General features: G+C 38.4%; 1 pseudogene; it reads right to left on the bottom strand.

Annotated features, from left to right (window-relative positions):
* Window positions 1–1,303: 1,303 nt before the first annotated feature.
* The window catches only part of LOC124085352 (phytanoyl-CoA dioxygenase, peroxisomal-like), a 34,164-nt pseudogene continuing 17,259 nt past the window's right edge, over window positions 1,304–18,208 (bottom strand).

Genomic DNA, 18,208 nt, shown 5'->3' with positions numbered 1-18,208 from the left:
CTTTTTTTAAGTTGTCTATGAAACTTTATTTTATTTATTTACATGTGGTGCTGAGACTTGGACAGAGTGCTTCACATATGCTAGGCAAGCGCTCTGCCACTGAGTCACAACCCCAGCCTGAAGTTTGGTTTTTCCAATCAGGAAGAGCAGGTCACAGGGGTGTACACCTTTAATCACAGCAACTTGCTAGGCCCAAGCAGGGAAAGCAAATCCAGTTTGGAAGTAGTTTGAAACAGATTCTAGATCAAAGCAGTGCTCTCTGCATGCTGTCTGCTCTGGCTTTCCTTATTTACATTTAGTTCATATCATTCTAGGACCAGTTTCCCTAGGCCCTCTTAATGATTCTCTTGCCTTTGCTCCTTTCCTGCTGGTGCTAAGATTAAATGGGTGCCCCCCTCAATAAACTAACACCCATGGAAACACATGGGTGTGCTGAGCAGAATGACAAGAAAGGAACTGGTTGATTCTTTCTTAATGAAGCCACAAAATAAGGACCAGGGCTCCTGGCTGCCCTCAACTGGAATAGAAATGGAGTGTTGTGTTGAAATAAATCCCAGTTCAGGCTCACTCCTCATTTAGGCTAAAGTATCTTAAAATGTCCCTTTTCCTGAAAACAGCTTAGGTTTCATTCATAAATGCTGAAGGCTTTCAGTTGCCCTGCTTAGGGAGAAGCTTAAGGGAAGATGTCCTTGTCTACATTCCTTAGAAACAAAGGAAAAGATTGGAGAAGATATTTTGTTTTTGAAGGAGGGTAGCTGGAATGAGGACCCATTCTTATTTGGATCATGTGATATCCTTTGTATGCCCTTCACCAAATGTAAATGTACTATGCATGGTCCTAGATTGGAAATCTTTCATGAAGTGAAATTAGGAGGTGGAGTGTTTACTAGGACAGAGATGCTCATCTCAGTGCACACTGCATTTCAAAGAATAAGTAAATAATCAAAGAATAATATAATCTCTGTACATCCTCCCATTTACTTCAAATCACTTCTAATTAGTTATAGCACCTGTGTGTATAATTTCAAAGAGCAAATTCAGTGCAAGGAACTGATTGAATATACTTAAATCATACATCATTTTTATTAGGTTTCATTCCAAATCAGTTTTTCTAAAAAACAGTAGCATTTCACATAGCATCATTCCATTGCAAAATCAACTCTATGCAATGAAACCCCCAATACCTTTCTTGATTTTGGTAACAAGTATTAGGATAGATTACACTATTCCAATAAGAAAATATTCTCCTCAGAATCCTTGTTTCCTTCAATTTCCTTTAAAAGAGTTATAATTAAGGACTGTTTCAAAGGTTGGTTCTTTCTCCTTTCACAAGTTGTGCTCGAGACATCATAAAATCCTGGAAATAACACCAAACATAGTGAGTGTATGGAAGACTTCCATTGGTCTATTCCCCATAAGAAATGAGATTTCTAGCCTCTAGAAATGGTTAAATGGGAAAAAAAAGAAAAAAAATGCTATGACCATTATATTGATTAGTAAATAAAGCAAATTCTGGAACTCCAAATAATTCTCTTGCCAACATTTAAAACAGTGCTAATTGCATGGATGGATCCCCAACCTGTCAGCCTTGTTGATTGCAAGTGATGCATCAGGGAGATGTGATGCTAAGTCACAGCAGTTCACTACCCTTCTCTCTGCTTATCTTTACTTTACTTGTCTGAACTACTTTGAGGGCGCATATCTGATGAAATCATAGTAGTGAAAGTTGTGCCATTGTTAACAGTTTCCTTAGGTTTTCTCCTTTTTTTTTTTCTTGTGCTTTACTAGAGATGAGAGATGGAACACAGGGGACACGCTCCACTAATCTACATCTGAGCCCTTTTTATTTTTTCAGTTTCTTGCCAAGCTGCTGAAGCTGGCCTCATTCCCAATCCTCCTGCCTCAGCCAAGCTATGAAGTACCTGGGATTATAGGCATGTGCCACAACGCACCCTGCACCATTATTAATAAAGCAACAAAGATGATATTATTTCTTTTTTTATTCTTGAGCAAAAAGCAGGGTATGGCAGAAAGAATAATGTCAGAATTAGCTTTACTCTGAAATCTAGCTCTGTTACTTAGACCAATCTCTGGGACTCTAATTCCTCTTTACATAGACTGTATAGCACCACCTGGTTCTGGTGAAGAAATTAGAAAAGGGACATGAAAGTGTTTTTATAACTTAGAATTATATAATTTGGCATTGTTATTCTATTATTCTATTGTTATTCTAAATGTGCCTGACAAATTCTAACTTATAAAGTACCTAAAATAAATCAGGGTAGTGTTGATTCAGGACAACCTTCACAAGCTTGAAATGTGATGTACAGTCCAGGACCCCCAACAGATACTAAAGTCCATGGATGCTCTATCCCTTGAATAAAATAATCTCTGTACATCCTCCCATATTCTTCAAATTACTTCTAGAGTAGTTATAGCATCTGGTATGATAAAAACAATATCCTTATTGTTTAGGGAATAAGGATGAGAAAAAAAAATGTATGTGTTCAGTACAGATGCAATTTCCTTCAAATATTTTTAGATATCCTGAATATTTTCCAACATTTCAGTTGATTGAATCCCCAATCATGGAGCATTTTCAAAAAAGAGACACATTTGTAGGTTCTAAAGGGAGAAGCAAGATTCTCCATCCTAAGAAGGTGTTCTGATGGTTCCCAAAGGCACTAGGTGTTGACCTACAGAATCCAGGATAACCAAGAGTTATCATCACACTCAGTCTCTCGGGGGAAGGGACATGCCTGTGCTATTCATTATCTCATGTAAATGAAATACAATAGGAATAGCTTCTTGGTTCAGAGACTAAAATGTGTGTTTTCTATAAAGTGAAGAGGTTCATTTAATTGCCTTGATTGCTAATTTGTCTATTCCTTATCAGCTTCATTGAATATCCACTACTTAACAAATACTTTCCAAGTGATGTGCATCAATTAGGAAAGCACTTGAAATACTGTCTACTCCCCCTTAGAGGTGTTTCATCTCTGCTCCACACACATTATGCCTCTCATTAACACCACATGCAAATTTACTGAAAGGAATATTGATCCCAGAATTGCACTCTGGAGTCTTACCAGATTTTCTAATGGAAATATTCTTTATCAAGAAAGGAGATCTGATCCCAAACCTTTATGTTTGTTTAAATGCCTTAGAAGGATTCATATCCTACACTCAAATAAAATCAGGGATTAATTAAGTATCTGAGGAAAAAAATCTGAAACATTTTTACTTGGTCATTTCATGCAAGTATACCTTCAAATCTGTGGTATTTGCATTTCCATAGAATTTTCTTACTGTTTCTACAACTTCTTTCTCAATATTTTCTTGACTGGTGCCTTTCATGTCAATGTAGTGGCAAACAGCACTGACAAAGTGGCAGGAAATTGCCTGTGCAGAGTGAACATTGTTAATGGAGAAAAGCATCTCATAAATGTCAACAACGATGCAAGGAGTTTTCCTTGCAGAGAGTTATTATTACACACAGATTTGACTTCTAAACTGCAAGCCCCCCTCCCTGGCATCCTAAATATGTCTACCTTGTAGGTCAGCCTCTCCCTCCTGCCCCCTGGGCTAAATGCTAATTAAGGAACTATAAAAAACTTTTACCTAGCTATGATTATATTTTTAAAAGATATATATGAGACAATGGCATAATTGCCTAAATAACCAATCTTTATATTTTTTAAATTTATGTTTTAGTTATAGGTAGGCTTAATGTCTTCATTTTACTTTATGTGCTGCTGAGGATCCAACCCTCTGCCTCACACATGCTAGGCAAGTACTCCACCAACTGAGCTAGAACCCTAACCCCAAATGTGATTATGTGAGTATTTCAGCCCTTGTTTTTGTCTCAGAAAGCAGAAGCTATGCATTACAAGGTGAGCTACTGCTCTGAAACAATTCCACATATGACCCCAAGATTCAAGAGGAACAGGTTTAGGATTCTGAGGACACCTGGCTTCTAACTAAGTAGAGGAAACAAAAAAAAAAAAAAAAAGGAAATATCCTTTCTGGTATGTAAACTGGAAAATACAATCCAGGTTAGTTAAAAGTCATAAATCTTTTGCATGTTACTATACATATAATTTCTGTTTTGAACCCATTCACCTTTCAAATCTGGACCAATATGAATGCATACTTTCCTGAATCCTTGAGTTCGGTTCTGGCCAGATCCATGGATGAGCAAAGGATGAAAAAAGACAGTGTCTCCCTTCTCCACCACAAGGTGCCCTCAGGCATGGTCTTGGTCATAGTCCTGGATCCCATGATACATGGTGTTAACTCCACCCAGGAACACATGAGACAGGCACAGTCTACACTGGAGGAAGCACAAAATGAACACTTTGTGCATGACTCCACAGGGACAGCAAGGGTTCTTTGACTTCTACCAAGAGGAAAACTTATCTAAGTTAAATTCTAAAATTATAAAACATGCATGAGTCTGTCATACATTTGGTTTTTGAAAGTCACAGATCCTAGGGTACAGTGGTGTACACATGTGATCCCAGCTACTAGGGAGGCTGAAGTCAGGCATCCCAAGGTCAGGACAGCTTAAGTAAATTTACCAATATCCTGTCTCAAAAAGATTTTTTACAAAGAGATGAGGATGTAGCTCAGTGGTGGAGGGCTTGCCTAACATGTGAAAGACTTTGAGTTTGAACCCCAGCAATGCAAAAAATTAAGGTCACAGGTTAATAATAAATTCACTCATTTTTTGACCAAATGAAAATTTTGAATTTTACTTACACTTCCTCATTGAATTATAAGTAATTGAGATCAGCTTTGCCTCTTGTGATGAACACAGGTGAACACCTTTCTCTTAGGCATTTCCAGCCTCAATCTTAACATGCTTGCCCCAGCCTGACATTCACCTCACCTAGAATTTTGTTCACATCATTCTTGTATTACTTAAGGTATCTTAGCCTAATTATTCCCCCAAAATAGAATGGTGAAAAGGCTCAATTTTTCGGAGCTCAAAGGACTTATGTCATATTCAGTGTACAAAGAAAATAGTAAATTTAAATATTGTTTATTGATAACCATTTCCAAAGGTAGTCATAACTCAAGAAAATATATTATATCCTTATTAAAGAAATTAAAGTGAGAAGTGACTACAGATGATGAGCCTTTAAGCATCTGGGCAGAAGTGTCCCATTTCTCATGCTAAAAGTATTCTTTTGGGAAATGACCATCGTCCTACTGCAGAACATGGTAACTTTGACCCAGTATAATGGGTACATTGTTGGTTTGATTGGATTAAGACATGCCAAAAATAAAGGGGCTTCTGGTCGATGATGGTGTGTCTATGGATGATTGGTATGTGGGATGGCGAGTGAGGTGGAGACTCTTTTTTTTTTTTTTTTTTTTTTTTTTTTTTAAATATAGGATAGAGCAGCACATTTTTTCTTAATATTTATTTTATTTTTTTAGTTTTCAGTGGACACAACATCTTTGTATGTATGTGGTGCTGAGGATCGAACCCGGGCCGCACGCATGCCAGGCGAGCGTGCTACCGCTTGAGCCACATCCCCAGCCCGAGGTGGAGACTCTCATTTGCCAAGTAATGCTTCCTAAGCATTACTGTCTAATAGGATGGTGGCTTGGATGGGATTAAAGTTGGAAGAACAGGGCTGGAGTTGTAGCTCACTGGTAGAGCCATTTTCTCGCATGTGCGAGGCACTGGGTTCGATACTCAGCAACACATAAAAAATAAGCAAATAAAATAAAGATACTGATTCCATTTACAACTAAAAAAATTGAAATAAAATAAAGTTTGAAGAACAAACAAGCAGCACCAAATGGCTGCTGCGATTCTCTGAGGCCATCAGCCTGCCCTTTCACTTCAAAGCAGATTCTGCCAGTGATTCATCAGGGATTTCAGGTTTTTCTGGTCTTGCACAGAAAATCCTGAGAATCTCCTCTCTACCTCTAGGCTTCTACCTCAAACAGTGAGAACATGTTTTTGAAGAATGAATTGGACCTCATCATTCATGGGTGCAGAGGCACCTTAATAGCTTAATGCATAAACAAACTATTGTTCAGTCATGCAACAGAATACTACTCAGCAATGGAAAGGAACAAAGAACAAGCTATTGAGAGACATGTCAGCTTTGGTGAACTTTAAAATAACTATGCTGAGCAACAGAAGCCACACCCCACCAAAAGGTGTATGCCATAGGATTATACTTATATAACATTTTATAAAATTCAAACTAAATGACAGGAATGGAAAGTAACTCAGTGGTTGCTTGGGGAGGGTTTCAATGGATTCTTTTGATTGTGGGACCAGGTGTGTATGGCAATATCATCAAATTATATACTCAAAATATGTACATTTCTTACATGAGACTTACTGCTGAAAAACACTTTAATTACAAAATGAAAGTTCTTCCAGCTTCCTAAAAAGGAAGCACCCCATTCTTCACATATAACCTTGAGACTCACTGCTAAAATCCTTCTTAATCAGATCCTAATGTACAATTTTAGGCTCTTCTCCCCTTCTAAGTCCCAAAATGTGCCACTAGCACCCAGCCTATCTGGAATGTGAGCATCTTCTATCTTTCCTCCTCCTTAGCCAGGTTCACACTTGCCCTTGGCTTGATGCCTCCATAGAGAATTTCTGGGGTAGGAAATTCTACCTTGTCCTTCAAGGCTCAGCTCAATCTCCACCTCCACCCCTGAGCCTCTGCTGGTCCTCACAGGGGCAAGGAGACAATCCCTCCCTCCCTTCCTCTACTCTAGGAGTCTTCAGTCAGTGGGCATGTCACAAACACCAGAGTTGAAGGGTTGATGCCTGACCTCTGCCATCAGGCCTCGCCATCTCATGTCCTAGGCAGCTCCTACTCAAGTGTCCATATTGGCTGGCCTTCACTCATATGATGAAAGAACAAATATAATGAATATTTGATCTGATGTCCTTGAACTCCTCCTGATCCCAATTGCAAATTTCAGGAAAATGATTTGCTGAGAAAGGAAAACAGTCTCTTTTCCAAGTTTTTGACATGAAACTACAACAAGGAAAGAGATTCTGATCCAGACTCACTGGTAAGACAGACCTACCTCCCACTGGGGGTAGTCATTTAGCTTCAGGGGAAGTTTGTGAGTGCCTGGGAGGACAGCCAGACAGCCATTGTTCTGGTCAGTGTGTTCAATTGCTGTCCAAGCAGAAACAATGAGATTGCTGGGCCTGAAGGGGAAATAGTGCAGATCCTGGTGCATGGGGTGCCGGGAAGTCTTCTTGTCTAAAATGAGCCTGCTGCCAAAAGGGGTTCAAGCCTCATACTTATTATTCTTTGCCTGAATAAACAACACATTGACCTCCTGAAGAAAATAACCACATCAAACACTGTGAAAAATATGTCTGAAGGGACAGTTCCACACTGAAATAGCAGTCAAGATGGTGCTAGGAATCTACACTTATCTTCTGAGTTTCTTGTTGCTGGGTGTTTACCCTCTTTTCTAGGGAACTCCATATACACCATCATCTCTGTTTTGCTTTAATCATTTATCACTCTATATTTGGCACAGAGGTAGTATGCAGTAATTATTTTGTTAAAAAAGCTGGACTAATTAAATTAAATTAAACAGACTATTACAATTATGTTTGAAGTTTGTTTATTTTTTTTCCTTCAGGTTTTTCTTTTTTTTGTGGCAGGGGTCTGAGTTTCACTCTCATAAGAATAGTCTCAATGACTATGGGGGATTGAACCCAGGGGTGCTTAACTACTGAGCCACATCCCCAGCCATTTTTATTTTTTATTTAGAAACAGGATCTTGCTAAGTTAGTTAGAGGCCTGCTAAGTTGCTGAAGCTGGATTTGGATCTGAGCTTCTCCTGCTTCAGCCTCCCAAGTGCTAGGATTATAAAGTGCAATACAGAGCCCAGTTGAGGTCCCCTTCTGTGGGGCTGATGCCAAAAACTGTTCCCTTAGAGGTCCTACTTCACAGAGCAATAGTCCTCCTGTGTCCAGTCAAGGTCCAATCAGAAAAACTAACCACATGGTCATTTTCCCAGCTTTGTTCTAGGCACTTGGTTTCCAGACCACCTCCCCTCAAAAAAAGGACATCAAGAGGAAGACATCCTATCACTTAAACCTCTCTCAGCTGTCAGAAGGAAGAAAAAGTACACAGGGATAAAACCTTTTCATGGCTGATTTGGGCTGTGTTGTAAAACGATCTCTTGGTGTGGTCCAAGAGCCACCTGCAGTAGAATCTCTGGAGGTGGGTATTAAAAGGCAGACACCTAGGATCTACTTGCAGAATCAGTGTCACTGTGAGAATTTAGAATCTAGGTTTGGAAGCATAAGGCACCACAAGGACTTGAGTGTGACTGATAGTCACAGCTTTCATCCTGTTACTAATAATGATGTCTTCAGATCAGGAATGCAGAATCCAACAGGCTAAGAATGGCTGGTGAAGATTAGAGATGTTGAATAGAAGGAGTCTATGATATAAGAACAGTCACATTTCTTAAACTGTCATGTCAGAGAACCATTCATTGGAAGAGTTACAATAACTCTAAAAGCAACATTTGAAATCACTTTTACTTTAACGTTGATATAACATGAGCTATAATAAGACTTAGCAGCACTCACATTGACTCAATCCAAAGTTTGACAGTTACACACATGAATGCTTCTAGAACATCACATTTACCTGTGTTAGTTAAACTATCTTTTTGTCTTTCCTCTCTTTAACAAATAAGAGCCCTTTACCCATATCTGGAGGTTTGTTAATCACCATTGTGTGCACAGCCATAATACTGGGTCCAGTGAAGCACTCCACATACTTCAGAATCTGAGAAAAGGAGGAGGAAAAACAAACTCATTGGAAATCAGAAATGCAGACAAGAGGCATAAAATGTCCACACAAGAAACAAAATGGCAACAATTTAAACATTAATTGGTATTTCACAACACTGCGGACAAAACATGGAAATCTTGGAGTTGGAAACCATTCCAGATCTCCAATACGCAGCATTCAATGGGAACTTTTTGAGCAAGCTTGAAGTGTAACCTTTCTCTTTTGCCCTACAATAAAGATAAGGGTATCTAGGAGGTATCAACTAGGAAGCCCAGGATCAGCTCTTCTGCTAACCAAAGCTACAGAGGGTGGCCCAGGCAGAAGGCAGTGTCTCCCTCCTCCTGGGAGACTCTGCATAAGAAGGGTCCATCATGACTTGGGGCTGTCAGAGGACCACTTTCAATATATGTAGCCACTCCCTCAACAATTCTTCCCTAAGGTCCATGAACCAGGCAGAGTATTGTCCAGTAGGGGGCTCAAAAGTGAACAAGAAAAAGAGGTCTCTGTCCCCATGGAGTTTGAGTCTTAGGAGAAAGGAAAATAGAAAATGTGAAAGTCAAGGATGGTAGTACTTCATCCACCACGAGTTTCCTCTGGCTTCAAGTTCTGTGAGCACTTGCAGACTTCATTCAGATCACAGCATTGGAGGTTGAAGCACTGATGGTTGGGGATCATTTCCCCTGGGCCTTCTCTCCATGGGCTGAACAGGACATCACAGGTGATTTACTTGTGCAGTCTGAAAGAACGATCAAGGCTTGCCTTCACAGAAAATGCCCGTTTATTGAGGAACAGCTTTACATATTTATAGAGCAGGGGGTCGTTTGACAGTTATGACAGTTTAATGGTTAAAGAGTTTGACAGTTGACACGGGGTGCTTTTTGATTGGTGGGTAAGGATCATGTGAGCCAGCAAGGTTAATCTGATTGGTGGATAAGGATCATGTGAGCCATCAGGGCTCACCAATGGACGGCAGGATCATGTGAGCCAACAGGGCTCACCATTGAATGGCAGGATCATGTGAGCCAGCAGGGCTCACCATTGGACAGCAAGATCATGGGGGATGGGGAAATTAGTCTTTCGAGACCCTGCGATTACCAACACAATCTATCTTCAGGAGTCAAACACTCTGATGGCATTTGGTGATGGTTTTTCATAAGTGCTATATAGAATGTCTCTTTCAAATCATTTTAAACAAATGGTTAGGAGACCATGGTGCTCAAAGGTGGGAGTGTATGAACAAACTTGAGGATGCAGGAGCTAATTCCTGAAGAATGCACAAAGAGCTCACAGCAAGTGAGGCTGGGTACAGAGAGACTTCTTCTCATGTTGTACTCTCCTGATCTACTTGAAATATGAATTACTTAAATTCTCTTGAAATACGAATTACTCTTTTTTGTTTATGTATTTATTCTAATTAGGTACATATGACAGCAGAATGCATTTTGATTCATCATACACAAATAGAGAACAACTTTTCATTTCTCTTGTTGTACCCGATGTAGATTTGTACCATATGTGCAGTTATACATGTACCTAGGGTAATAATGTCCCTCTTATTCCACCAACTTTCCTGCCCCCATACTCCCTCCCATTTGCTCAAAGTTCCTATGTTCTTCCCATGCCTCCCCCCCTCCATTATGGATCAGCATCCACTTATCAGAGAGAGCATACAGCCCTTGGTTTTTTGGGATTGGCTTGCTTTGCTTAGCATGATATTCTCCAACTCAATCTATGAAATATGAATTACTCTCAAAGAAAAATAATTTTTAAAAATTAATTTAAGCCAGCCGTAGTGATGTATGCCTGTTGTCCCAGCTGCTCAGGAGGCTGAGGCAAGAAAATCAGCCTCAACCACAGCATGACTGACATTTCAAACAAACAATAAAAAGACTGAGGGTGTAGTTCAGTAATAAAGTGCCACAGAGTTTAATCCTTAGCACTATATATAAACAAGATAACATAAAACATAATTTAAATATAAAAGCAAATTCATGTTCTTTATGATATGCTGATGCTGACTCACAATAGGAGGGGGAAGGAAGAGTGGAGGTTCCCTGGATTGGGACAAAGAGGAATGTGGGGAAAAGAAGGAGATGGAATGGAAAAACAATAGAATGAACTAGACAGAACTTTCCTACATTCATATATGTATACACAACCAGTGTAACTCTACATCATATATAATCACGAGAATGGGAAATTAAACTCCATATATGTACGATATGTCAAAGTACATTCTACTGCCATATATAACTAAAAAGATTAAATAAAATAAATAAATAAAAGCAAATTCGTAACTCAACTTACAAGCTTCATAAAACAAATAGAAGAATGAATGAATGAATAGATTTTAACTACTTTTATACCTGTTGATATTTACTTTTAATAGAGCCCTTGCTGTTTAATTCCTTTTTTTCTTAACAAAAGATAATTAACACATTTCATAGTGGTGTTTCTCAGTGTTGGTGCTATTGGTATCTTCGTTGGGATTATTCTTGGGGAGAGAGTTCTTTTGTGCATCATAGGATCTTGGGTCCTATTGCCAGCATCTGTGGCCACTACCCACTAGAAGCCACTATTGCACACTCCCCCACTGTTGTAACTACCAGAAAATCCTGGAAATAAGGAAAGTCTTAAGATATTGACAGTATCCACTGGAAGACAAAATTCCCTCTAGCTGAGAACACCACTCTAGCACCATGTGTGGAAAAGTGTTAAATTCAGTACAATCACCAGTTCTTGGGGAAGACATACAGGCTGGCTATGAAGGAGAAACCAAAACGAGATCAGTCTCTAACCTCTGAGAGAGTGCAGTATCTGAAGAGCTCCTTATCATCATGTAAATTCTGAACCTTCACAGTTGTTTTCTCACTTGGAATGTATTCTGATTTTGCAAGGGACACATCTCTCATGACCACTAGTCCTGCTGGTTTCGACTCCTTTTTGCAGATTTTTTCAAATTCAACCCTACAAAATTAAATTACAAACAATGTCATGACCTCTGCTCCAAGCCCCTGGTTGGCCTGGACCTGTGCAAAGATTGGCAGGTAGAGGAGTAGTTTCTCTCTACTTCGTCAGCCCTCAGGCCTAGTAGAATAACTTTGATGGGAGGGAAGAAAAAATGGCCAACCCAGAAAAGATGTCCTCCTAGCTGGAATCCACTACCAGGATGAAAATATTGCTTGGCTGAACACACCAGTGGGGAAATTGTTTCATAATTACATTGTAATAATACAGGCTAAGTATCCCTTATCTAAAATACTTTGAAGTATTTCAGATTTTATTTTTTTTCATTTTTTTATACTGGCTTATACATAATGAGCTGATTTTGGTGGCTCAGGCCTCTAATCATAGAGACTCAGGACAGGAGGCTGCAGGATATAAGTGTGAAGCCAGGCTAATCAATTTAGCAAGTCTCTGTTTCAATATATATATATATATATATATATATATATATATATAGAGAGAGAGAGAGAGAGAGAGAGAGAGAGAAAGGTCTGGGATGGACTTCTGTGGTAAAGCTCACCTGGGTTCAATCCCCAGGACTGAAAAGAATGATAATGAAGATGATGATGATAAAATAATAATGAGATACCCTAAAGATGGGACCCACGGCTCATCTCAGAATTTATGTTTTCTATATGCCATATATACATAGCTTGAAGGGAATTTTATTCAATAGTTTTAGTGTGTGTGTGTGTTGTGACCATGACCATCACATTGGGTCAAGTGCAGAATTTTCCTCTTGTGACATCTTCTGGGTGCTCAATGATTTGGATATTGAATTTTCATGTTAAGGATGCTTGGCCTGTAATAGCAAATACTCCTGTAACAAATACCTGATGCAAGGCCCTTTTCATGGTACTCTCCACATATTTTACCTTTTTGTCCTATCAATAATGCTAAGAGATCAGTACTATTATTATGGACATTTTACAGAGGAGTACACACACAGGTATGGAAAATTAAGGTGAATGTGTGGGACATGCCACCTGTGTGGGACACACCATATTAAGAGGTAGAACTGAGATTAAGGACAGAAAGTCTGGCATGCTCCTAAACACATCCCTATAAAACACATCACTCAAAAATACATGAACTTGCAGAGGCTAATCTAACTTGTATTCCCATTACATACATATAATACATAGTATATCAATTTTTATTCATGCATTATAATTACACCTAATAATTATATCATTGTGGTATATTCATATCTGCACAAAGTATTCTTGGGTCATCTCCCCTTTCTCTGGCCTCTTCTCCCTCCCACAGAACCTGTTGATGTACTCTATTGATCTCCCTTCTATTTTCATGAGATCTCTTTTTACCCCTTTCTACTCTCTACTTTCCACGTGAGCGAACACAATAACCCTTGACTCTGAGTCAGCCTGTTGATGTTGTCCAGTTTCATCCATTTTCCTGCAAATGACATAATTGCCATAATACACATTTTGTAAAATAACCAAGAGTTTTACTTTACCTAAAGCGTTCAATATCAGCATCAGATACTAGATTTTTAATAACAAGAAATCCATTTTCTTCATAAAATTTTCTCTTTTCCAGGCTTAGCACATTATTATCCAAAGTATACCTACTGGAGAATAGGCACCAAATAAGTCCAGACTTAATTACAACCTACCACTATGTACCAAGAATCCAAGAAATGTTCATATTCTTTAATCCAATACTTCTAATTGTAGGTCTTTAAGAAAATGATCTTAAAATGTTTGAAAAACTTCAGGTCCAAAACATTGGCAGGTACAGTAGTAGTTTCTCTATCCTTTGGTTCTTTGGGATTGGCTTATTTTGGGTAGCATAATATTCTCCAGTTCCATCATTTTAAAAATATACAGTAATAGAAGAAAAATTAACTCATCCCATTATATCCACTCAGTGGAACATGATTCAGGCATTAAAACTGAAGGAAATGAGCGTGTGGAGAATGCCTATCATAATAAAATATGATTACAGTGATATAAATATGACACTATTTGTGCAAAGGAGACTGCTGAGAAATGCACCAAAAATATTTTTAACAGTTATTGATTTCAATAATGCAATTATGGGTGATTTTTTGAATTCCCTCCTTTTCTCTGATTTTTTAAATTTTTTTCTGGTTGCATGTACATGTTTTCAGTTGGGAAATTATTTCAATAATTTTTTTGTTTTCAATTCAGAAATAATCAAAATATCAAAATCCAAATAAATATACAACATATCAGCGAATGAGGCGAAACTGTAAATAGGTGCAACCACTATGGAAATCAGTACGGAGATTCCTCAGAAAACTTGGATTGGAACTACCATTTGACCTAGTCAACCCAATCCTAGGTTTATACCCAAAGGACTTAAAATCAGCATACTACAGTGATGCAGCCACATCAATGTTTACAGCAGCTGAATAGCTAAACTATGAAACTAATCTTCCCTTCAACAGATGACTAAATAAAGAAACTGTGGTATATATACTCAACAGAATATTACTCAACCTAAAAGAAGAACAAAATTATGGCATTTTCCAGTAAAAGGATGGAACTGGGGATTATTATGCTAAGCAAAATAAGCCAATCCCAAAGAACCAAAGAATAAATGTTTTCTCTGATATGTGGATGCTAATTCACAATAAGGGAGAGGAGGAAGAATAGAGGTATTTTAGACTAGACAGAGGGAGTGCAGGGAGGGGCAGAGGAATGAGGGTAGGAATGATGGAAGAATGAATCAGACATTATTACCCTATGTGTAATATGATTACATGACCTGTGTAACTCTACAACATGTACAACCACATGAATGAGAAGTTATACTCCATTTATGTATAATGAGTCAAAATGCATTTTACTGTCATGCATAACTAATTAGAACAACAACAACAAAGAGAAATCACAATATTAAAAAAGATATCAGCAAATGAAATCACCCAACACCTCTCATAAGACTGAAATTGTGGCTGTAACAATATTTATGTATGTCAAGATTTTCCCCTAAGGTGACATAAGAATAAAACTTGTAAACGCTTATAACGCAGGAGACTGAGGCAGAGTTGCATGTTCCAGATTAGCCTTAGCAACTTAGTGAGGCCCTAAGGAACTTAGCCAGATCCTGTCTCAAGATAAAAATTAAAAAGTACTGGGAATGCAATGTTGAACTATCCTTTGGGTTCAATCCCCATTAGTAAAAAAAAAAAAAAAAAAAAAAAGTAATAAACTTACGTTTATAATTTCAGCAACTCAAGAAGCTGAAACAGAAACATTGCTCAAGCCCAGGAGTTCAATACTAATTTGGGCAACTTAGTGAAACGCCCCCCCCCCACCAAAACAAAGGCAAAGAGAAAAAAATATAATGAAAACAAAAAATTCTAGCTAATATATCAATTTAACCAAACTACAAGCTAATTTAGTTGTAATATTTTATTTTCTTTTTTTGTGGTTGTGCTGGGGATATTTTCTTTTCTTTTTTCTTTTCTTTTTTTTTTTTTTTTTTTTTTTGTGTGTGTGTGGTGGGGCTGGGGATTGATCCCGGTGCCTTGTGAATGTGAGGCAAGCACTCTACCAACTGAGCTATATCCCCAGCTCCATGCTTATATTTTCAAAACTCAGATTATATATTTTCTGGTATTTTTCCTTCTTTCTGAAGTTTAGAAAAAAATATACAAAAATTAAAGTCAAGATCTTCAAAAGCATCCACAATTCTACTAATTAATTAGAACAAATCCTACAAACAAAGCATTTGTATGATGATTTCTAAACAGGTAACATATATTTTATATCACATCCAAATTACACTAGAAAAGCATAGTAGAGATACCACTTAAAGTGACATTTACTTACTGGAATTGCTGAGGATGGAAACTGGCAGGGGCAATAGGCCCTGAAGTATGAGTAGCTACCTAGCATGTGAATTAAGGCAAACAAAGTAAAATTTGGGAGTCAACCTTGTCTAGAAACAACTGCCTGCTCTGGGGTGGTTCTCTCAGGAAAGGAGTTCCCTAAACAAACACTAGATGCTCAGGTTTCCCACGTCACCCCGACAAGTACACACTGGTGCTTTAAGTCCTTTCATTTATATCACTTTGTTTCATGTTCACAATAATCTGGGGAGGTAGCAGGAAGATAAAGGGCTTTATTCCTGCTGTGGAACTAGGAAACATGGGCTTGGAGAGCTCAGTAACTATCCAAGGTCACCCAGAGGGGAATGGCTGAGTCAGGACAGAACTTACACTCAGCTTCAAGGCTTCAGTCTGTCTTAATCCATGAGACTTCCTCCTAGGAAACCACTGAATGAGAACAAATCCAAAATTCAACTCTAGAAATAAGGAAAGATCAGGGGCGATTCACCAAAAATATATAATTAATTAAGTTAGACTTCATTCCAAAATACTAGAAAGTTTGGTTGGTCATGGGATGGAGGAAGGGTAGAATCCATAAAATAAAGTCATGACTACAAGAATAGTATGAGTCCCACAGTCTAGTCTAATTTTAAATATGTGTAAGAACTAAAAATTCTTTTTCTAAAATCTCTTTTCCAAACTGTAACTAGAGATTATTGACACAGCATCTCATTGTTTCTATTATTTTCTCATTGTTTCTTTAGTTAAAAGAGTTCCTTTCAGAGTGTCACTTCTCATGAACAGGTTATCATTTCTTAAGTGACATCTCTATCAAATGTGATGACAGTGTCATAATCCAGGAAGAATGCAAGCCAAGAGTCAGAATTATGAGCTCCTGTCTGCTCTCTCAGAGGCAGAGGGGTTAACACCCTGCCTGGGTCAATGACTCTCAGCAAATTGTCATTGCCAAGACACTCAGATCTCAGACTCTAGACCAAAGTTCTTGTTGCCTCTCCTCTATTCTTGTAGAAAGGTTTCTTTGTCATTATTGTTTTGGGGGAAATTTTAATGACATGGAAATGTTTATGATCTAAGGTTAGGTGAAAACATGCATGCATAAAACTCAAACAGTATATTCCTGGGTTTTAATACTATGCATAGGAAAGGAAAACACCAGCAATTTTAAGATCTGTCAATGGTGGAATAATGACTTACATGTATTTAATTTCCCCTCTCTATTTATCTTCATGTTAAAAAAAAAACTTGACATTTTATACTTCAAAAAAGTTTACCCCTTTTTCAAAATCTCCCTTCTAAGAAGCAATTAAAACTGGAGAAAAACTATCACAAAACTTCCAAAATCTAACACTAGGGAAACATTCACTACAAATTGTGGATAATAAAGTCCAATGTCATAGCTAGCAGCCATCTCTGGCTATTTTAGCTGAAACTCATTCAATGTCAACTTTCAGTCCTTCAACTGCACCTGGTCCTATTTCAACAGCTCAACAACCATATGTGGCTGGGGCTACTGCATTGGACAGTCCAGGTATGGAATATCCCATCATTGCAGAAAGCCATGTTCAACAGTGGTGCTATAGAACATATCCATGAAAAGACTAATCTCTAAACTCAGCACTACTTTAAAAAAATAAGCAGGGTAAGAAAATCCAATTTAAAAAAAATATTGAGAGAGCCAGGGATTTAGCTCAGTGTGAGAGACTTGCCTAGCATGCACCACACCTTAGGTTCCTCCCCAGAATGGCAGGGAAGAAAAGCAAAGCATGGAGAGACTGGACCAAGAAACCTCAATTCCACTCCCAGTGTAGCTCCCAAAATTTAGCCTGGTCAAAAGCACCAAGCTAAAAGAGACCTGAGATTTCCACCCTTAAATTCTGATTCTTCAGTCTGAGTTGAGTTGAATCATAGAATTCTCATTCCCCACCACTCTTGTGATCAAATCCAGGGCCTGCAAGCCCTCTACCACTGAGCTAAACCCACTGAGCTACACCTGCACAGCTGAAATCCTCTTTTAACAACTTTTTCTGACAAGTTCCCATGAGATGCAGATGACACTGGTGCATAGAACATACTGTGACAAACACTGGTTTAGTTAAATGACCGGGGTCCAGGTTTTTAATCTCTCCTAGTCTCTGTTTCTCACCTGTAAAATGAGCTGACATCCTCACCTGGGGTCTCTTTATTATCTTATGAGCAAAGCTTAAATTTTCAGTATTCTCCAACATTGCTGCTTGAAAACCAACTGGGAAGAGCAACATTGAAAGTCCAAGAAACAGCTATTAGAACCAATTAGTTAGGAGAGATGTTGGGAGGTTTACATAAAGCAGAAGAGAGGCTATTGGTCTAAGGAAAAACTCCAGGCAGTTCCTACAGAGCTTCCCAAAACACTCTCTGCATGAGAAGGCTTAAACTGAGCAGGCAAAAGCAGTTCAAGAAATCGATTTGTATTGTGGGTCCTATTCACACTCATACATTTCTGGATCTGCTTCTCCCCTACAAGCCTGGCACACACATCCTGCTGGCATTCACTTCTGAACACTCA

Source organism: Marmota monax, unplaced genomic scaffold (genome assembly GCF_021218885.2).
Source record: "Marmota monax isolate L192 unplaced genomic scaffold, Marmota_monax_Labrador192_F-V1.1 WCK01_AAM20220418_F8-fsc00491, whole genome shotgun sequence".
In the NCBI taxonomy this organism is placed as follows: Eukaryota; Metazoa; Chordata; class Mammalia; order Rodentia; family Sciuridae; genus Marmota; species Marmota monax.
Note: the sequence above shows the minus strand (reverse complement) of the source record. Positions and strands in the feature narration are given on the sequence as shown.